At 36.9% G+C, this 17,587-nt stretch overlaps 1 protein-coding gene across 5 annotated transcripts in view; it reads right to left on the reverse strand.

Annotated features, from left to right (window-relative positions):
* Positions 1 to 17,587, reverse strand: part of dclk2a (doublecortin-like kinase 2a) — a 60,525-nt gene that overhangs the window by 32,779 nt on the left and 10,159 nt on the right. The window lies entirely within an intron of this gene.

Below are 17,587 nucleotides of genomic sequence, written 5' to 3' on the forward strand. Positions count from 1 at the left end.
GGGCACACACACACAAGACATCTAAACAATCCAAAAATAGTGCATGATGTCCCAAGGTGCAACCTAAAAAGGGCAAAATGCCCAAGCATACCTGGTTCTTCTTCACAGGAGCTACAGTTGCCCATTACAGTTCAATACACTGACACAGTCAAAACACGGCATCTGACAAGTGCTAATTAAACATCAGTGTATGGTTTCAGTCCTCCAAACTATTTAGTCTGAAACCAAAACATTAATTTTTGGCCCAAAATTTGGGGTTGATGAAATTTTAGTGCATCACTACTTTTAGATACATTTATCAACTCTGCATTCAGGCTGAGTAATATACAGTGCGTCACTAGGAATACAAAAAAACATTTTGAGAGCACATGCAAACACACCCACATAACAACCACAGTGGCAGTGGGCAAAGAACGATGTCCGGATTTCAGCCCACTCCTCCACTCATGGAGGTGGGCAGCAAGAAACAGATGGTCCCGATGTGGAGCTCCATCAAACACACACACACACACTTTTGCATGGAAATGAGTAAAAGATCAGACAGATGGAGAGGAACACAGCCCCCTCTTCCCCTTCATGAGCCTGACACTGTACAGAGAATGACACAAAAGGCCAACACAGAATCACTTCTGTACTTTATTAACATGGTGCTAATGATAATGAGACATTCAACAGCCTCTAATGACAATGAGGTCTTTAAATAGCCTTACTGCACACATAAAAAGACAGCGACAACAAGTCAGCTTGAGCATTTCAGCCTATTTGAGCTTCTGTTTAGATTTTTTTTAGCAAATTCAGCATTATTAGCATTATAATCTGATTAGCCAGTTATAATACTCTTATTAGTCATTTCAAAATCACATAATAAGCACAATTTCAAAGAAACCCCTTAAAACAGTTCACATACAATTCTGAACTGTGAAGCATCCACATGGCTAGTCAGTGGGACGGACCTTAAGCAGTAAGGTCCCATCAATCTGCAGATCAGAGGAGCATATGGGCCCAGTTGTTGGCCTGAGCATGGTAACAGACTAATGCCACACTGGGAGACTATTAAACATGCCTGAAACGTCTTAGCTAATATCTTGGATGAGTAAAATGAAGTACAGTCTGGAATGGAGCCAAAGGTGTTTTGGTGAACTGATTGATGGAAACACTTACATTTTTGTCAACCGAGGCTCAAGAGAACATATACTGTCAGAAAAATACAAAACAAATAGGACCTTTATGGGTACAACAGCTTGTCACTAAAGCACCCATTTTCAACCAGGGGACCAAGATGTCTTAAAATGAATTAAAATAACACAAAACAAGCTTTTAAAAAAGCTTAACAGCTAAAACTCAGTATGTAAACTTATATCACATTTCGAATTCAATTAGATTAATCGACATTAAGGGCCCTATTTTAACGATCTAAGCACATGGTCTGAAGCGCATGACGCAGGTGCACTTCGCGTGTGTCCGAATCCAAATTTTGCTAGTTTAACGACAGAAAAAATGCTCGGTGCATGGTCCAAAAGGGTTGTACTTATTCTCTTAATGAGTCATGGGTGTGTTTTGGGCGTAACATGCAATAAACCAATCACAGTCTCATCTTCCATTCCTTTTAAAAGCCAGTTGCGCTCGCGCCATGGCGGATTCTCTCTTTACATGGCGGAATTTGCAAGAGCAAAGACTGAACGCTTCTCCAGAGAAGAAACGGATCTGCTCAAGTTTCCTTTCATTTTTAATATTTGCCATGTTTGTGTGCTGTTTTTACTAATGCAACACTTTAAAGAAGTACTGATAAATTTACAGATAATGTACTCACCCTGTTGTCATTCAAGATGTTCATGACTTTCTTTCTTCAGTCATAAAGAAATTAAGCTTTTTGAGGAAAACATTTCGGAAACTATCTCCATATAGTAGACTTCAATGTTGTCCGTGAGTTTGAACTTCCAAAATGCAGTTTCAATGCAGCTTTAAAGGACTCTAACGATCCCAGCCGAGGAAGAAGGGTCATTATGGAGATAATTCCTGAAATGTTTTCCTCAAAAATATTTTCTTTGCAACTGAAGAAAGAAAGGAAATCCATCTTGGATGACAACAGGGTGAGTACATTATCTGTAAATTTTTATTCTGGAAGTGAACTACTCCTTTAAATAAATAAATAAAAATACTGCACTACTGACTTTAGACCAGGTTTTAGTTAGTCAGGGGCACAATGGTTTTCAGTTGCCTCAAAATAGCAATGCTCCAACAATGCGCCTGAACACACCTCGTTTTCAGATGGGCGCAAGTGCATTTGTTATTTAAACAATGTGGTGCTGGATGTGAAAATTATAACTGCGTCAGGCTAAAATTGGCAAAAAATACTTGCATTGCGCTTGGCGTCGCATTGATGATGGGGTCCTAAATGTTTAATCACCATTAAATTTTCTTGGAAAACCTGGATAAATGAAGTATTTCTAGACCTGGAAAAGTCATGGAAATTTTAAAATCCTACAAATGTAGCATTTTATAACATTTAATTTTTTTGAAATGTTTTATTAAGTAGAAACATTTGTGAGTAAAAAATAATTTGGAAAAAAAATCCAACTGTATTCACTGTAATCAAAAGTGTAAACCCTGAACAATATTTTAATATACTGCCATTCCTAGTTTCTGTAAATTTTGTAGAAGTACCAGAAATATCTTACTAGCATTTCAGCACCTGCTATTCCCTTTAACATTACGCCAAAAAATATTAGTTTGTACCAATTTTTGTACAAAAATGACACGGACAGCAAGATAAAATACTGCAAAGTGTAGATTTTAAAGAATGTGGGTAACCAAATCTCTCAAATGTTCTTCTTTTATGTTTCAGAGTAGAACGTCAGTCATACAGGTTTGGAATGACATGAGGGCGAGTAAACGAAAAAAAATCCACTGTAATCACTGTAATTAAAAGTGTAATCCCTGAATAATATTCAGTTATTGAAACATACTGCCATTCCTCGTTTCTGTAAACTATGTAGAAGTACCAGAAATATCTTATTGGCCTATCAGCACCTGCTTTTACCTTTAACTGATGATTAAGGGGGTTGACGATTTCCCTCTAATTCTGGGCATTTGTCGGCAATTTCCACAAAATTGTCGGTGAGTGAAAATCTTGGCTTTAAATCATACAGTTTGAACCTAGCATTAACAAAATCATGGCAGTCACTGGTAAAACCATGATCCTTACTGCTATGACTATATGGTTTCTAAAATAACAATAATAATAAAAAACTAAATTACTAAAAGGGCGGTTGTTGATTGACAAACTTCTAATTACCAGTGCGTATGGCACAATGTTTTTCAATTTACCTACTCAAAGAAGTTTATGTAATCGTGGCTGTTTTCAGCTATAGATTTTCCAAAGAGGCTTTAATGTACAAGTGTATTACACAGAATCCTGTGTTGAATTTGAATGGATCAGCCGCCTTGCACTCTTCATCAGTTGATAGAATGGCAGAAATGCACGGCTAATTTGTCAGAGCTGTGCAGGAACTAATCCAGCTCTGCTTTTGCATTGTGTTTAGAGAATAATGGTTTCAAATGGGTAGGGCTGTTTCTTTACACTTTCAGTGTATTAGCCTTTTGGAGTTTCCCATGTGCTCCAATAAAAACAACAGCACCTAATATGGTTTCACTGATTGGCCCACCAGGAAAGTCCCGGTGCACAAAGCGGCATGATGCATAAGCAAAAACTGTCACCACATGTTGCCAACTTTCTCAGTATTTTGGAAAGTTCTTAGAGTTATTAGAGTATTCTAAGCAGTTGCTAGGCTGTTACAATAGTTGTTAGATCTATAATGTGACTACGGGCGTATTGTTGTAATCCACATTACAAATTTCTAAACAAGTCTTTTACTTATTTTATTTTAAGTTCCTTACAAGGTGTTCATTAAGACTTGTATTATTAAGCTCCTCTAAGCCATAAAGTACAGGCCTGTGCTTAGAGAGACCCGACAGGGTGCTGAGCCTAATAACAACCCTGCTTTATTTGGCTGACAATAATGAAGGTGTAAGAGCAGCATTGCTCAACACTGTGTCAAGACAGAAAGAAAGGATTAAGAAATAGAAAGCATATAAATGAGATAAGGGGATGCGTTTTATGCTCAAAACAGAGACACGTGCTATGGTACTGCTGTTTGTGTTCTTATTTGACCGGAGATCCAAAAGCAGAGTAAAAGACAATGCAAGATCAGAGTATTAGCCAAACAGACTTGAAGGGGGGAGAAACAGAACAGCACCTACAGTATAGCTCCAGCACTGATTACTGCTAATGTGCTGTTAGCTTTGCTGTTTCTTTTAAGCAAAATTGATTACTCAGATGCTTTGAATCAGCTGGAGCCTTCTAGGCTTAGAGGAGTTTGTCAACCATTAGCTACTAAAGCAGAGGAGGGGCAGTTAAGGAAAAAGGTTTTTCTCACATCAGCCATTAATAATGGATGCCATTACAGGCAGTGTTGACAAATGAGCCTTTCACAGAGAAAATTCAGTTACGATTGTATGTTCAGCAGCTGATACGTTTAAAGTCGTATTTAATGGGCTGCCTCCGCTGCCGAGTTCAGTGGGTTCAAGATGAATCAAAAATAAAGTAAAAAGTACAAAAATCATGCAGTTTCATATGTACAGTGGCATGCGAACGTTTGGGAACCCCTTACAGAATCTGTGAAAATGTGAATAATTTTAACAAAATAAGAGAGATCATACAAAATGCATGTTATTTTTTATTTAGTAATGTCATAAATTAAGAGCCCCGGGGTGAAAAATTTTTGAATTTGAAGATCAAGGTAAATTGTACTTCGTTTGTCTTCCGGGAAACACGCGAGTATCTTCTGTTGCTTCCAAAGGGCAGTACTAAATGGAAAAAAAGATATTTCAGCAAAATAAGAAAAAATTGGACATCTTCATCCTGTTCAAAAGTTTTCACCCCCGGCTCTTAATGCATCAGTGAATGTTTGAACCTTTTTTTAATAGATGTGTTTGAGTCCCTCAGTTGTCCTCAGTGTAAAAAGATGGATCTCAAAATCAAACATTCACTGCTGGAAAGTGTTTAAATATACAAAATATGCTGGAAAACTGAAGAACCTGCAGGACCTGGACAATTTTTTCTGAAGAACAGTCCTCAGTTTACCTGTTCAGAACCAACAAGGGACTCATGAACAACAATCACAAAACAAAAAAACTGTCGTAGATCATCCAGGTAACCACACACAGTATTAAGAACCAAGAGTTCCCAAACTTTAAATAATTTCACTTTTTTTTTTGTCTTTTTTTTGACTACATGTAAACATCTTTTATGTAAAATATCTTACTCAGGACAGTACTAAATAAAAAAAATAACACGCATTTTGTATGATCGCTCTTATTTTGTTAAAATGATTCACATTTCCACAGACTCTGCAAGGGGTTCCCAAATTTTCACATGCCACTGTATTTAATATTGTATAAATACTATGGCAGGAAGAAATACAGAATAGACCATATTAATGTTTAATGCATCTGTTATACTCACTACTGGTCAAAATGTTGTGCTCAGCACAATTTCTTTAAAAGATTTGAATACTTTTATTCAGCAAGGAAGGAAGCAATAAATTGACTTAAAGTGACAGTAAAGACATTTGTTATGTTCTTACGAACTTTGAATCAAAGACTTTAAAAAATGCATCCTGGTTTTCAAGCCTTATTAACAGTGATGATAATAATAAGAAATGTTTCTTGAGCACTAAATCGGCATGGTAGAATGAATTATTAAGGATAATGTGACACTGAAGTCTTTTAAATTTAGCTTTGCATCCCTGGTGTAACTTACATGTTAATATACATTAAGACAGAAAACAGTTATTTTAAAATGTTATAATATTTCACAATATTCTTGTATTTTGTATTTCTGTTCAAGCAAATGGAGACCGTATCTTGGAAAAGTATTGACCGATCAACAGGATTAATACTTTTGTCTTACAAACAATATTTTTGACTTGATAAAACCAGTTAATTCAGATGTTACCACATAAAACACAGATTAGCTCAGGTTACCCAGCAAAACATTTTTACAGTAGAGCTAAAGCAGCTTCCAAAGCTTCAAGTGCTCACAAAAGAAAAATAAAGGCAGTCTTAGAAGTCGGTCATCAAAAGTCTAATTGATGAGGACGAGGCAGAGAACAGGACATCAGCTTTCATTTATCACTGTGATGAGATGAGCTGTCAAACCACAGTAACATCAGCACCAGGCTCCCCACGCTAAATCTGCTGTGTGGGATTGAGTCAATCAAAAGGCTTATCTACTCTACGAAATTTAACATTTGATTTGTAATTAAAATAAAAAATGTTATAATATTAATATTATTATTTAAATTGTGTACCTGAATAATATTAGCGGAAATAGCAAATTTGTGCTTGATTTGTGCTAGAATTTTTACAGCATTCATTATAAGAACTGGTCCAGGTTTTTTAAAACCAGGATTATATTTGGTGCTTTGCATTATTTATTTTCCAAAAAAAGTTTGAGTGACAGGAATTGGAGAATGTGTAGGAATGTGTAGAAACAAAAAATGAAAAACGACAACAAACAGGAAACTGATACTGGTGAACAATGAGGCACGTGGAAATCCTTTTCTGCACCCGTCGGACTCACTTGATAAAGACTCCAGACCGGGCAGACAAAAACAAAAGAGGGCATTGAGATCACACAGTGACCCCGGCTGGCTCCACTGACACGTTTCTGGTCGTGTGCCAGCCCTGTGTCTCCTAGCGATGCCTGCTGTGTCTGGCGGGCCTGTCAGACAAGCCACAGACACTAGACACTTTTATTTTGCCTGCTACTTGCATGAAGCATCCACACAGACTGTTTACTATATTCATGCTGCATATGCAGATGGTGGTTTATGTTAATTAGAAGACGCAGAATGATTGTTATCCAGATTCACAGTACTTTATGTTTGACCTCAATTAGTCTTTTAATCCTGATCTGCTCTTAAAACAAGTGAAGCAAATCATCAACCTCAGAGGCACCTCAGGACACGTCACATTTTTATTTAGCAAGAAAGCCACTAACCCACACCTGTTTTTGTCTAACAGTTTATTTGATTTGAAATATAAACCCTTCAGAGAGATAAAATCATATCCGATTTCATTATTCCTGCTCTGACTGTGAGGTAAAACTAATATGGGTGATTGATGGGTCAAAAAGATTATGTTAGACATCTAAATAAACCCTAGCAGACAGATTGTACAGTATTGAAACAAAAGACTGTATCAGAGATCAGTTACTTGTTCACATTATTCTGTCATACAAACATACAATGCTTTAAGGCTTTCAGTATGCTAATATACTGCAGGCTTACATGTCAATCACCAACCCCCACTGTCCATCACACACGACATACAGCACCTATTTCACTAGATACACTCTTATTTGCACTCTCTCTCCATCTATGCATCTCTCTGTCAGTGCTGTGCAAGGCTATGATGCCTAAAGGGGACATATCATGAAAATCAGACTTTTTCCATGTTTAAGTGCTCTAATCGGGTCCCTGGTGCATTTACCAACCCAGAAAATGTGAAAAAGGACAACCCAGTAACTGGTAAGCCTTCCTCTGCAAGCATGTAAAAAAACAGCCGCTCAGACTTTACCGTGACGTGGTAAGGGGGTCTTATTATAATATTACCGCCTCTTAATCTGCACATTACCACCCATGGCATTGTCTTTTTTTTGCAAGCAATAACGAGCAAAGCATGCTAACTGTTCTGTCTTTGGCTGCACAGGCTAGCACAGGACATTATTTAGCATCCCAGCCTTAGAGAAGACAAGAGAGCAGTGGTTTTATTGATTTATTTACTGTATATTACGTTGATGCCACACAGATCTAATATAAAAGTGATTTCTTTCCCAGCTGTCTACCTTCACATACATAATCGACTTTTTGCAACTCATGTGTGTTTTTAACATAAACTTGTGTGTATTTGACAGTTTAAGCACAATAAGACATGAAGGAGAACTTATACTCTAAAAAATGCTGGGTTATTTTTTAACCCAAATGCTGGGTTCAGCCCGTTGGGTCAATTTACTGGGTTATTTTTTATATTTTTACCCAGGTGCTTGGTTATTTTTTACCCAAATGCTGGGTTAAACTTGTTGGGTCATTTTATTGGGTTATTTTTAATATTTTTTACCCAGGTGCTGTGTGGTTTTTAACGCTGGATTATTTTTTCTACCCAACCGCAGGGTTAAGCTTGTCTCTCACAAAACAACCCAGCTGCTGAGTTACAGTAAGGCTTTTTGAGTCCTCTACAGGTAAGAGACCATTCTCAGAGCCGCCAATTTGGTGCACTTCAGCTAAATAAAGGTTTGTATACATTTTATTTCATTTATGAAGTCTTTACTGTGCTGTTAATTGTTGTTATTTGCCTTGCATAAAATTAATGGATTTTAATCGTTATTGAGTTTAATTTAGTTTGATAATAAAATATGTTCACTAATGTCAGTACTGATCGTTTATGGGCAGGATTTGGAGTCCGTCACAGCATTTTTCAGCTATGGGTAAAACGCAAGGCCGCAGTCTGAAGTTCGCAGTTACCCCGGCGAACAGCAGCCCTTCATCGGCTCAGATTTCAGCGACACACTGGCAAGAGACACACCGGTAAAAAGAGATTACAGAGAATGGTTGAATACACAAAATTTAAAATGCTACTTTTAAATGTTGCATTTTTTAATCTCTAAAATGCTTGTTAAATGAGTTTAAATGTATGTAATATTGTAAACTATGCTGTATCACCCAAACAAATTCAATTTGTCTTGTATTTTGTCCATGTGTTCTTGCTTAATAATAAATGTTCATCTTTTGATTATTGCTATTGCCTCTATTAATTCTGTGTGTGCTTTTTATAAGTTCCAGTCCATTTTAAACGAGCAATATAATAATTTTTACACAATAGTTGACTTTAATAAAATAATAAAATAACTCAGCATGTTTGGTAAAAGCATTTAACCCAAACAGCTGGGTCCAAATAACCCAGCATGCTTTCTGTCCAATATTAACCCAGAGCTGGGTTGCCAAATAACCCAAGTTGGGTTTTTTTAAACCCAGCATTTTTTAGAGTGTAGTTCAGTACTCATATTCCATGTGACAGCTGCTTTCTGTGCGCGCGCTTTAGATGTGTGCGCTCAAAAAATGGTATAGCAGAATTTTAAACTAATATGGTTTAAAATAACTTTTTGGCAGAGTATCTGACATACGAGCTGTAAAGGCACAGTCCTGTTCTGGAAAAGGGGGCGGGGGGCAGCAGCTCATTTGCATTTAAAGAGACATACACGAAAACAGCTTGTTTCCACTCAAAATAGGCATTTTCAAAATTCTATAAAAAATGATCTGTGGGGTATTTTGACCTGAAACTTCACAGACACATTCTAGTGACACATTACATATTGTAAAAAGGGACATAATAGGTCTCCTTTAACAATAAAACAGATAGAAAGACTTGATATTTTATTTTTTGCTAGTTTATTAGTCACTTACAGTCATTGCAGACCTCATATTAAAGATCATACTTTTGCTCCTGAGGTATGAATTAATTTTGAGATTCTTATGTTATCTAATGATCACTTATTTTTCAGCTTCCGTTCATGTCTGCAGCTTTGCAAATCAGATCCCTTTTCAAATATACGCTGAGATTACTGGCTTGGGTACAAAACATGTGTTTGGGACACAACATAACATTCATATTTCTCATTCCTAAGCAGATTTCAGAAAGCTTTAGGTATTAAGATATATGCAGAGTGTTTCACCAAATGTAAAAATGACTTTAAAAACCAATTCAGCTCTAATCTCAAGTATTTAAAGTGACTTTGATTTCAATGAGGAAGAAGTGGAGGCAGCAGGGTGCATATGGGTTAGCAATGATAACTTAAGTGTTTGACCCCTCTTCCCAGCCTCTCACGTGCTACCTCCCCTGCAGTCTCCCTGGAGACCGACTTGTCCTCATGCAGATTTATAAAACCATTACGGAAGGTCTATTACCATGTCATTGGTTGCCATTATCAGCTAATCACAAAGCACGCAGCTGGGAGAAGACGTAATGCGTCTAACATCTAGGCTAATACATCAAAACTGGTCAGCTTTATTTACTTATTACTAATTTGGCAACCCAAATGTAAACTCCTGCCAAAGAAAGTGCGGCTTCTTTCTCTCCATCTGCTTCTGTGAAAACGAAAGGGAAAAGAGCGATTGACATTCATGGAGTTGGACGTTAAGAAGCGTAGCTGACTGAGGGTGTCTTGTGTTGGCTAGTACAGATCCGCTAGCCCCCCTAAACGTGGCCCACACCTGCCAGCTGCACTTTAAATCCTCCAGCCGTTAGGTTCAATTACAGCAGAGCTCGATAGAGTCTCAGTGGGGTGTCTACGCCTCAGCATCCCAACCCCCGCCTGCCGGGAATTAGGCTCGGAATGCTCGGAAGCAGATGGCATCCAGTGGCTATCATGTTAACATGCATGTTACCCCTAAATATTCATAATTCAGCGTTTGATGGGGGACTGTCTTTGATTTCAAGGCAATGGATAAATCCCAGGCTCAGATGGTTTTTGACTCTTACTAGAGTGGTATAGCTTGGCATGGCTGTGGTAGTGTCTTACAATGATCCACAACTGTGTTTTTTTTTTTTTTGTGGTAGTTGTTCCTGAGTCCCTTGTTTGTCCTAAACAGTTATACTGCCCGCTGTTTTCAGAAAAATCCTTCCGGCCCCACAAATTCTATGGTTTTTCAGCATTTTTATGTATTTGAACCTATTCCAACAATGACTTTATGATTTTGAGATCCATCTTTTTACACTGATGACAACTGAGGGACTCCTATTCAACTACTACACAAGATTCAAATGCTCACTGATGCTTCAGAAGTAAAACGCATTGCATTAAGAGCCGGGGGGTGAAAACTTTTTGAATTTGAAGATCAGGGTAAATTTAACTTATTCTGTTTTCTGGGAAAAATGCAAGTATCTTCTGTAGCTTCTGAAGGGCAGTACTAAATGAAAAAAATCTGACATCTAGGAACAATAAAAAAAAAACCTGCACATAACTTCATTCTGTTCAAAAGTTTTCACCCCCCAACTCTTAATGCATAGCGTTTCCTTCTGAAGAATCAGTTTGAACCTTCTGTAATAGTTGCATACGAGTCCCTCAGTTGTCCTCAGTGTGAAAAGATGGACCTCAAAATCACACAGTCATCGTTGGAAACGGTTCAAATACACAAAAATGCTGAAAAACCAAAGAAATTTCTGGGACCTGAAAGATTTTTCTGAAGAACAGCAGGCAGTTTAACTGTTCAGGACAAACAAGGGACTCATGAACAAAAAAAAACAAAAAAACAAAAAAACACAGATGTAGATCATTCAGGTAACATCACAATGTTAAGAATTAACCGTATGTAATCTTTTGAATGAGGTCATTTTTAAAAAATTCTGCAGTTATTTTCTTTTGTCGACTATATGTAAATGTCTTTTATGTGTAATATCTTATTCAGCACTAAATAAAAAATAACATGCATTTTGCATGATCCCTCAGATTTTGGTGAAATAATTAACATTTTGCAGACTGCAAGCGGTATGTAAACTTTTGACCTCATCTGTAGCTGTATATTATTATATATGATATATTTTATATATAGAAATCAGTATTCAAATTAAAATGAGTATGTATTAAATTGATCGAATGTATGAGTAAAGTTAGTTAGTTACTGTAGTTATTTTTATTGCCATGTCAGCATCTAAGGCTATCTTCATGGCAAAATCTGAATTAAAATAATACAAGATTTACAAAAACAAAATAAAACCAAATAAATACAAAAGTATAGCAGATAAAATTATATAAGATATTTTAAATTAACATATAATAAAAAAAAATTCTACAATCTTTTCAGGTAAAAACTTACTAAACACGTGTAAAAGTAAAGACATTCAAACTGTTATAAACTATTTCTGTTTCAAATAAATCTTGTGCATTTGAACTTTCTATTTATCAAAGAATCCTGAAAAATTTATTATGGTTTCCACAAAAATATTAAGCAGCACAACTGTTTTCAACAATGATAATAATAAGAAATGTTTGAGCAACAAATCAGCATATCAGAATGATTTCTAAGCCTGAGCCTGATAAAAATGTTAATTTTAGAAGAAATTTTTAAAATGGCACTTTTCAAATGTATCCCAGCTAATATGACCCTGCCAAGTATGAGTTTAACTTTCTTGAAGACACACTAGTGATATAGTCAGAAACAGTAGTGACAATATACACTGGAACAGGGGACGTCCTTTTCATCTAGTGTGTTCGCAGCTGTGCATTGAGGACATGCCGCCTCCAACTCTTCACAGTCCTACTGAGGGCGTACCAACTGTAATCACATGTGACATGCAGTGATGCCTTGCTTGAACCAACCAAAAAAGCTCTCAAGTAAACAGTTCCAAAGCAAATTCTGTTTCTTGTGTATCTACTGACATAGACATAGACACACACATAAACACACTCATCCCATGAAAGCAATAAGATGAGTATTCAGTGTTTGAAAAGCAGCTTAAATGTAAGACAAGTTTCATCTAAGTCAGTCTGATGGATTTGCACTGCATTTTGATCTAGTTGGATGTTTTTTCGAACCTTATTATTGGTGTCTGCAAATATAAAGTTCCAATCTGAATGCTTTAATGTCTTTCTCATCCCATTTCTCATTCCTCAGTTGTAAAGAGAGTCATCAAAGACGTTAATCCTACTATAAGGCTAAGAAAAGACACATAGAGAGTACAGAAGCACTGAGCTATGTACGAACGCCTCATTACCATGATCGCTGAGGTGAGCACACAAGATAAACTGGAGAGAAATGCATGAGTGGACCAATTTATGTAGACCAATTATTCTATCCACCTTATTTTTCCCGTAAGAGCAGGCGTGGCTATTTGTAAATTTTATGAGTCTGCCTTCCGGTCTCATCCACATCAAGCTATTTTTAGATGTACAAAACAACTTGTTTTGCTGGCTTACCATATTATTTTAATGTATTATCTTAATTATGAACACACTGGTTTGTAGTGCAGACAGTTTTACCATTTACTGCACTTTACTCTTCTTGTTATTTCTCTATGGCGGCTAATGAACCAGAAATCTCACCCATAGGCTTACTTAAAAGTTGAAGAATAAGGTAAATAAATAGTACACTTTGGGGTCCCATGACTACTTTTAAATCACTCAAGGCACAAATAAGATCTATTAAATATGTAAAAACACAATAAAGCTGCTACTTTTAAAACCAACAGATAAAAAATACAACTATATAAATAGAGAGAGAGAGAGAGCGAGAGAGAGTTGTGATTTAAGATTAGAAATTCCATTTGATGCTGTTAAGATTCATAAAATGACAATACAAGGGATATTCCAGAAATGTCTTAAAGACATGGGTATCACTGCAGTGCTATCCCATCATACATTTTTAATGCTTATCAGTGACAAACCATGCTATTTGTGTGCTTGCCAGGAGCTGCTCCCACTGAGCCATTCATAGACATCAGGATTCCCTGTGCTGCAGGGTAGATGACATGCTCTTCCTAATCATACACAGCATTAGAACCCACATATATTAGTGGTAAATTGCCTGTCTCTGACTGATCAATCTCAGCTACATAAAGTCAATGAATAATGTAGAGCACTTTGAGCTAAAAGTCCATTTCACAGGTTGGGACTGCAATTTAAATGTTTTCTACAAATAAAGTCTGTCTGGAATGAAGAATTCTATCATATGATATGAATATCGCGTATTAGAATGATTCACGCACATTCTAATGTATTAGAATGTATTACACCCTTGAAAAACTGGGATATTGCCCCCAGTGACCAATTTCTTTCAAATTTCTCACAGACCTTTGGGTCTGTGAGTCAAGCAGGCCCACCAAGTTTCATTCCGATCTGCCTCCATTAACCTTGTCTAATAGGTGCTCAAAATTCATTGGACAATACGGCCATGTTTTTTTGAGATACGCAAATGTCCTTATAGACGCTTGTGGCACGTTGGACCAAGACCGTGCTTTGCGATTTTCATGTTGATAGAACAAATGGTTGCGTAGGTATAGCCATTGTATGTTTTTCCCCTCTTATAACGTCACCAAGTGGCCAAGCTCCACGATTTTTGTCCTGTGACCTCAGATTGAGCTCTGAGTTTGGCGAAGCTTTCTCATTCCATTCAGAAGTTATAGACATTTTACTAAAAGTGGCCCCTTTCGAAAGTTTTGATGTCCCTTAGTGACGGTGACTTTTTTTGATAATTATTGATATTAACTCTCCAGAGAATCTTTCTGCACTGGTTTGGGTTCGACAGGGCAAAAAACCTAGCACTAGTTTGCAAAAGTAGGTTTTTCAAATTTTTTTTACAAATTTCGCCAAGCTCACGATTCCAAGGATTCCAACAGCATAAGACACTTTTGCCTCCGACTGATGGTTTAGGAGTTATGAATGATTTCATACTTTGGATCGTTGTAGCGCCCCCGTCAGGCCAACTAGGGGCGAGCCGTGGTGACATTGTCGGCGTTGTGAGTACTACCATCCCTCCAAGTTTCATATCTCTATGACCTATGGTTTGGTCTGCATCAGTTTTATGTCGAGTAATTGGCCACTCTAACAATTACAATAGGGTTTCAGCACTATAAGCTTGAACCCCTAATTAAAAGCTCATTGGGAATTAGTTGCAGAGTTGTGGTGTTAACCACAATTTTGGCATTAAGTAAGATTATAAGAGTGTAAGACATTATTCAGAACCAGACCAGATGTAATTAATAAGGAGCATGTAAATACTAAAATGAAAAGGGCCAAAAACAGAGCCCTGTGGGACATCCATGATGTCGACAATATTTCTTCCACCAATATCACACACCGAAATAAAAAAGGATGAGGTGAGTGAGTTATTTCAGCCACTTCCTCAAATAAATCCAGCCTAAGACATTACCATAATAATTCTACATTCACCTTTGTCAGGCAATTCTTGCAGGCAGTTTTGCATAATTAAGGCAGATCAAGCCGGGACAGACTTCAAATATGCGAATGAGCTCTCTCACTAAATTCCAAAGAGATTCACGAGTCAGCCAGCAGCTTTCTATATACAATTCACCACTGCTGTGCCGAATCCCTGACGACATCATCAAGACGCGTCAGCTATCCACATCCCACCAGGCGTTTACCCTAGCTTTTTGGAAGAGAACAGAAGGGGATAATTCCCCTGTCACCATAAGATTTCTGCATGGAAGCCTTCAGAATTTCTTTTGTGCTCCACAGAAACAATAAGTATTCTTCATTTGCTGAAAATACAAAATTTAACAAAAGATACATTGTCTCAAAAGCTTAAAAGATGAGTAAACAAACAGAGAGACAGGAAATGAAATGCTACGTGTATAGATGAAAAGAGAAGGTAACAGTGGGACACACTCTGTCTCGAATACCATGGCTGAATGCTCAGTGTCCCTGTCATTACCAGAATACAAAGGTCAATTGTGCTTTCTGCCAGTCCTCTATAATTTCAATACAGTGTGTGTTCTTGTCTATTTTTGAAAGATACTACTGTAAACAACCAGAGTATTTTGTTACCTACTAGTGAAGTATTTTATTTACTAAGATAAATGGAAATTAGGGGTTGACAGATAGGTATTTTTCAGGGCTGATGCCGATACCGATTATTACAGATCAAGTAGAACAATAACAATATTTTGAACCAATATATATATGCCTGGTGTAAAAATTTAAATTAATGTCAAACTTAAGAGCAGGTCATATAGTTTTTTTAAGTTTCCTAATATTGTGTCGGAGTCCCCTACAACAGGTCTAAATGCATCTAAGGTCAGAAAACATTGTAATTTTCTAAGAATATACATTTAATATTAGTCATTTGTCAGGGATTTCAAAATGGTTCGTTCGAACCAGCTTTAAGTGTAATGCCTTTAAACCCCTCCCTACATAAGCCTACTCTGCTTTGATTGGTCAGCTGGCCAAGCCTGTTGTGACTGGCACAGACAGGAGTACTTGAGCAAGTTAGCGACCGCTACCATCTGTGTTGCCAAGTCCGTGGTTGTTTTTGATGTCCACGGGGTGAAGCGACCCCAAAAATGTCATATTTAAGAATTAAAATTTACCAGGGGAACCCAGACAAAAAGTGTGTATTTTACACCACGGAACCCCCTCGAAATACGATTAGGCTAGTTTTAAGTAGCAATTGGAGGGACTTGTTGTGAAAACCTGGCAACCCTGATCAGCTCTAATCAGTTCTTAAAATAATGACATAAAACATTTTGTTTAACACTTATGAAAGGGAATCGTGCCCACACCTAACGTTCATCTGCAAAACTGTAAACACATAGCAAAACAATAATGGTGGATATGTTAGCCAAATGCTAACATGACTAACTGATGAAACAACACAATATGTAAACCAAAATATGTCTAAGATACATTCTTTATTATTAGTAATTAGAATTATTTAATAGTAATTAGAACGACAACAGTCTACATTAATCAACACAATCTTAGGAAATAGTGGGTTCACAGTCCCAGATAAAACATGTAAGTCTGCAAGATGTCTGTTAAAGATCACTTGATCTGGAAAGCATCTGCTGTGTACAAACATCTGATAGACATTTGTAAGATGTCAGTTTTACATACATTCTAAATCATAAACATCTTCAAGACATCTAATAGACGTCTATTTGACATCTGATAGGAAATGTCCTAGATGTATTGCAGATAAGCAAACACTCTTAAAAATACATCTTGCAGATGTAAATGCAGACGTCAAATAGACGTCTCCATGATGTATGTGTGCTATCAGGGGTAATATCGTGGTTTACCTGGAAACCTAAAGCTGCACTAGGTATACATTACATTTTAACACAAAAAACTAGGTATTTTGAGCACTCACTTGAAAATGTACACATGACGTATTAATCGTACCTACAGGTTGTGGTTCGGAGACACTTGTTAGTCCAAATAAAAAAAGATAAGAATCCACTGAAGATAAAATCCAAGATTAGAAAAGAAGTCCTCTGTAAAATGTTGAGCACACAACAGGTTTGAATTGTATCGCTGTGGCATCATGGAAAAATTTGAATTTGAACCAGTAATTCTTCACATTATCAATGTGATTTCGGCAATGAAATCAAAACAAACTCTCTTTGACAGCGTCTTCTTGATGTGATGCAAACACTAACTAGCGGAAGTGTTTGTGGGGAGGTCAGACTGTTAGACTGTGGGCAGACAGGGACTGTGCAAATGCGTACCAGTGACGTAGATCGGTAACAGGCAGAAGATTCAAAAATATTATGACTCATTAAGGCGATTCTAAGTTGACTCTTTCTTTTTAGAGACAATATCTTTATGCATAATGCTCTTTTTTTGATTAATAACTTAGCAGACTGTTTACACTGAAGCTACGTTACAAACTGCAAAAAATATATTTTTCGAAAACCCATATGACCTGCTCTTTAAAAATAAAAGAGGCTGTGACAAAAACTTTCTTTAAGTGCTTTTGAATTATTTTATTGGCAAATCAGTTTCGAAAATGGC

This window comes from Labeo rohita, chromosome 1, assembly GCF_022985175.1.
Source record: "Labeo rohita strain BAU-BD-2019 chromosome 1, IGBB_LRoh.1.0, whole genome shotgun sequence".
Classification (NCBI taxonomy): Eukaryota; Metazoa; Chordata; class Actinopteri; order Cypriniformes; family Cyprinidae; genus Labeo; species Labeo rohita.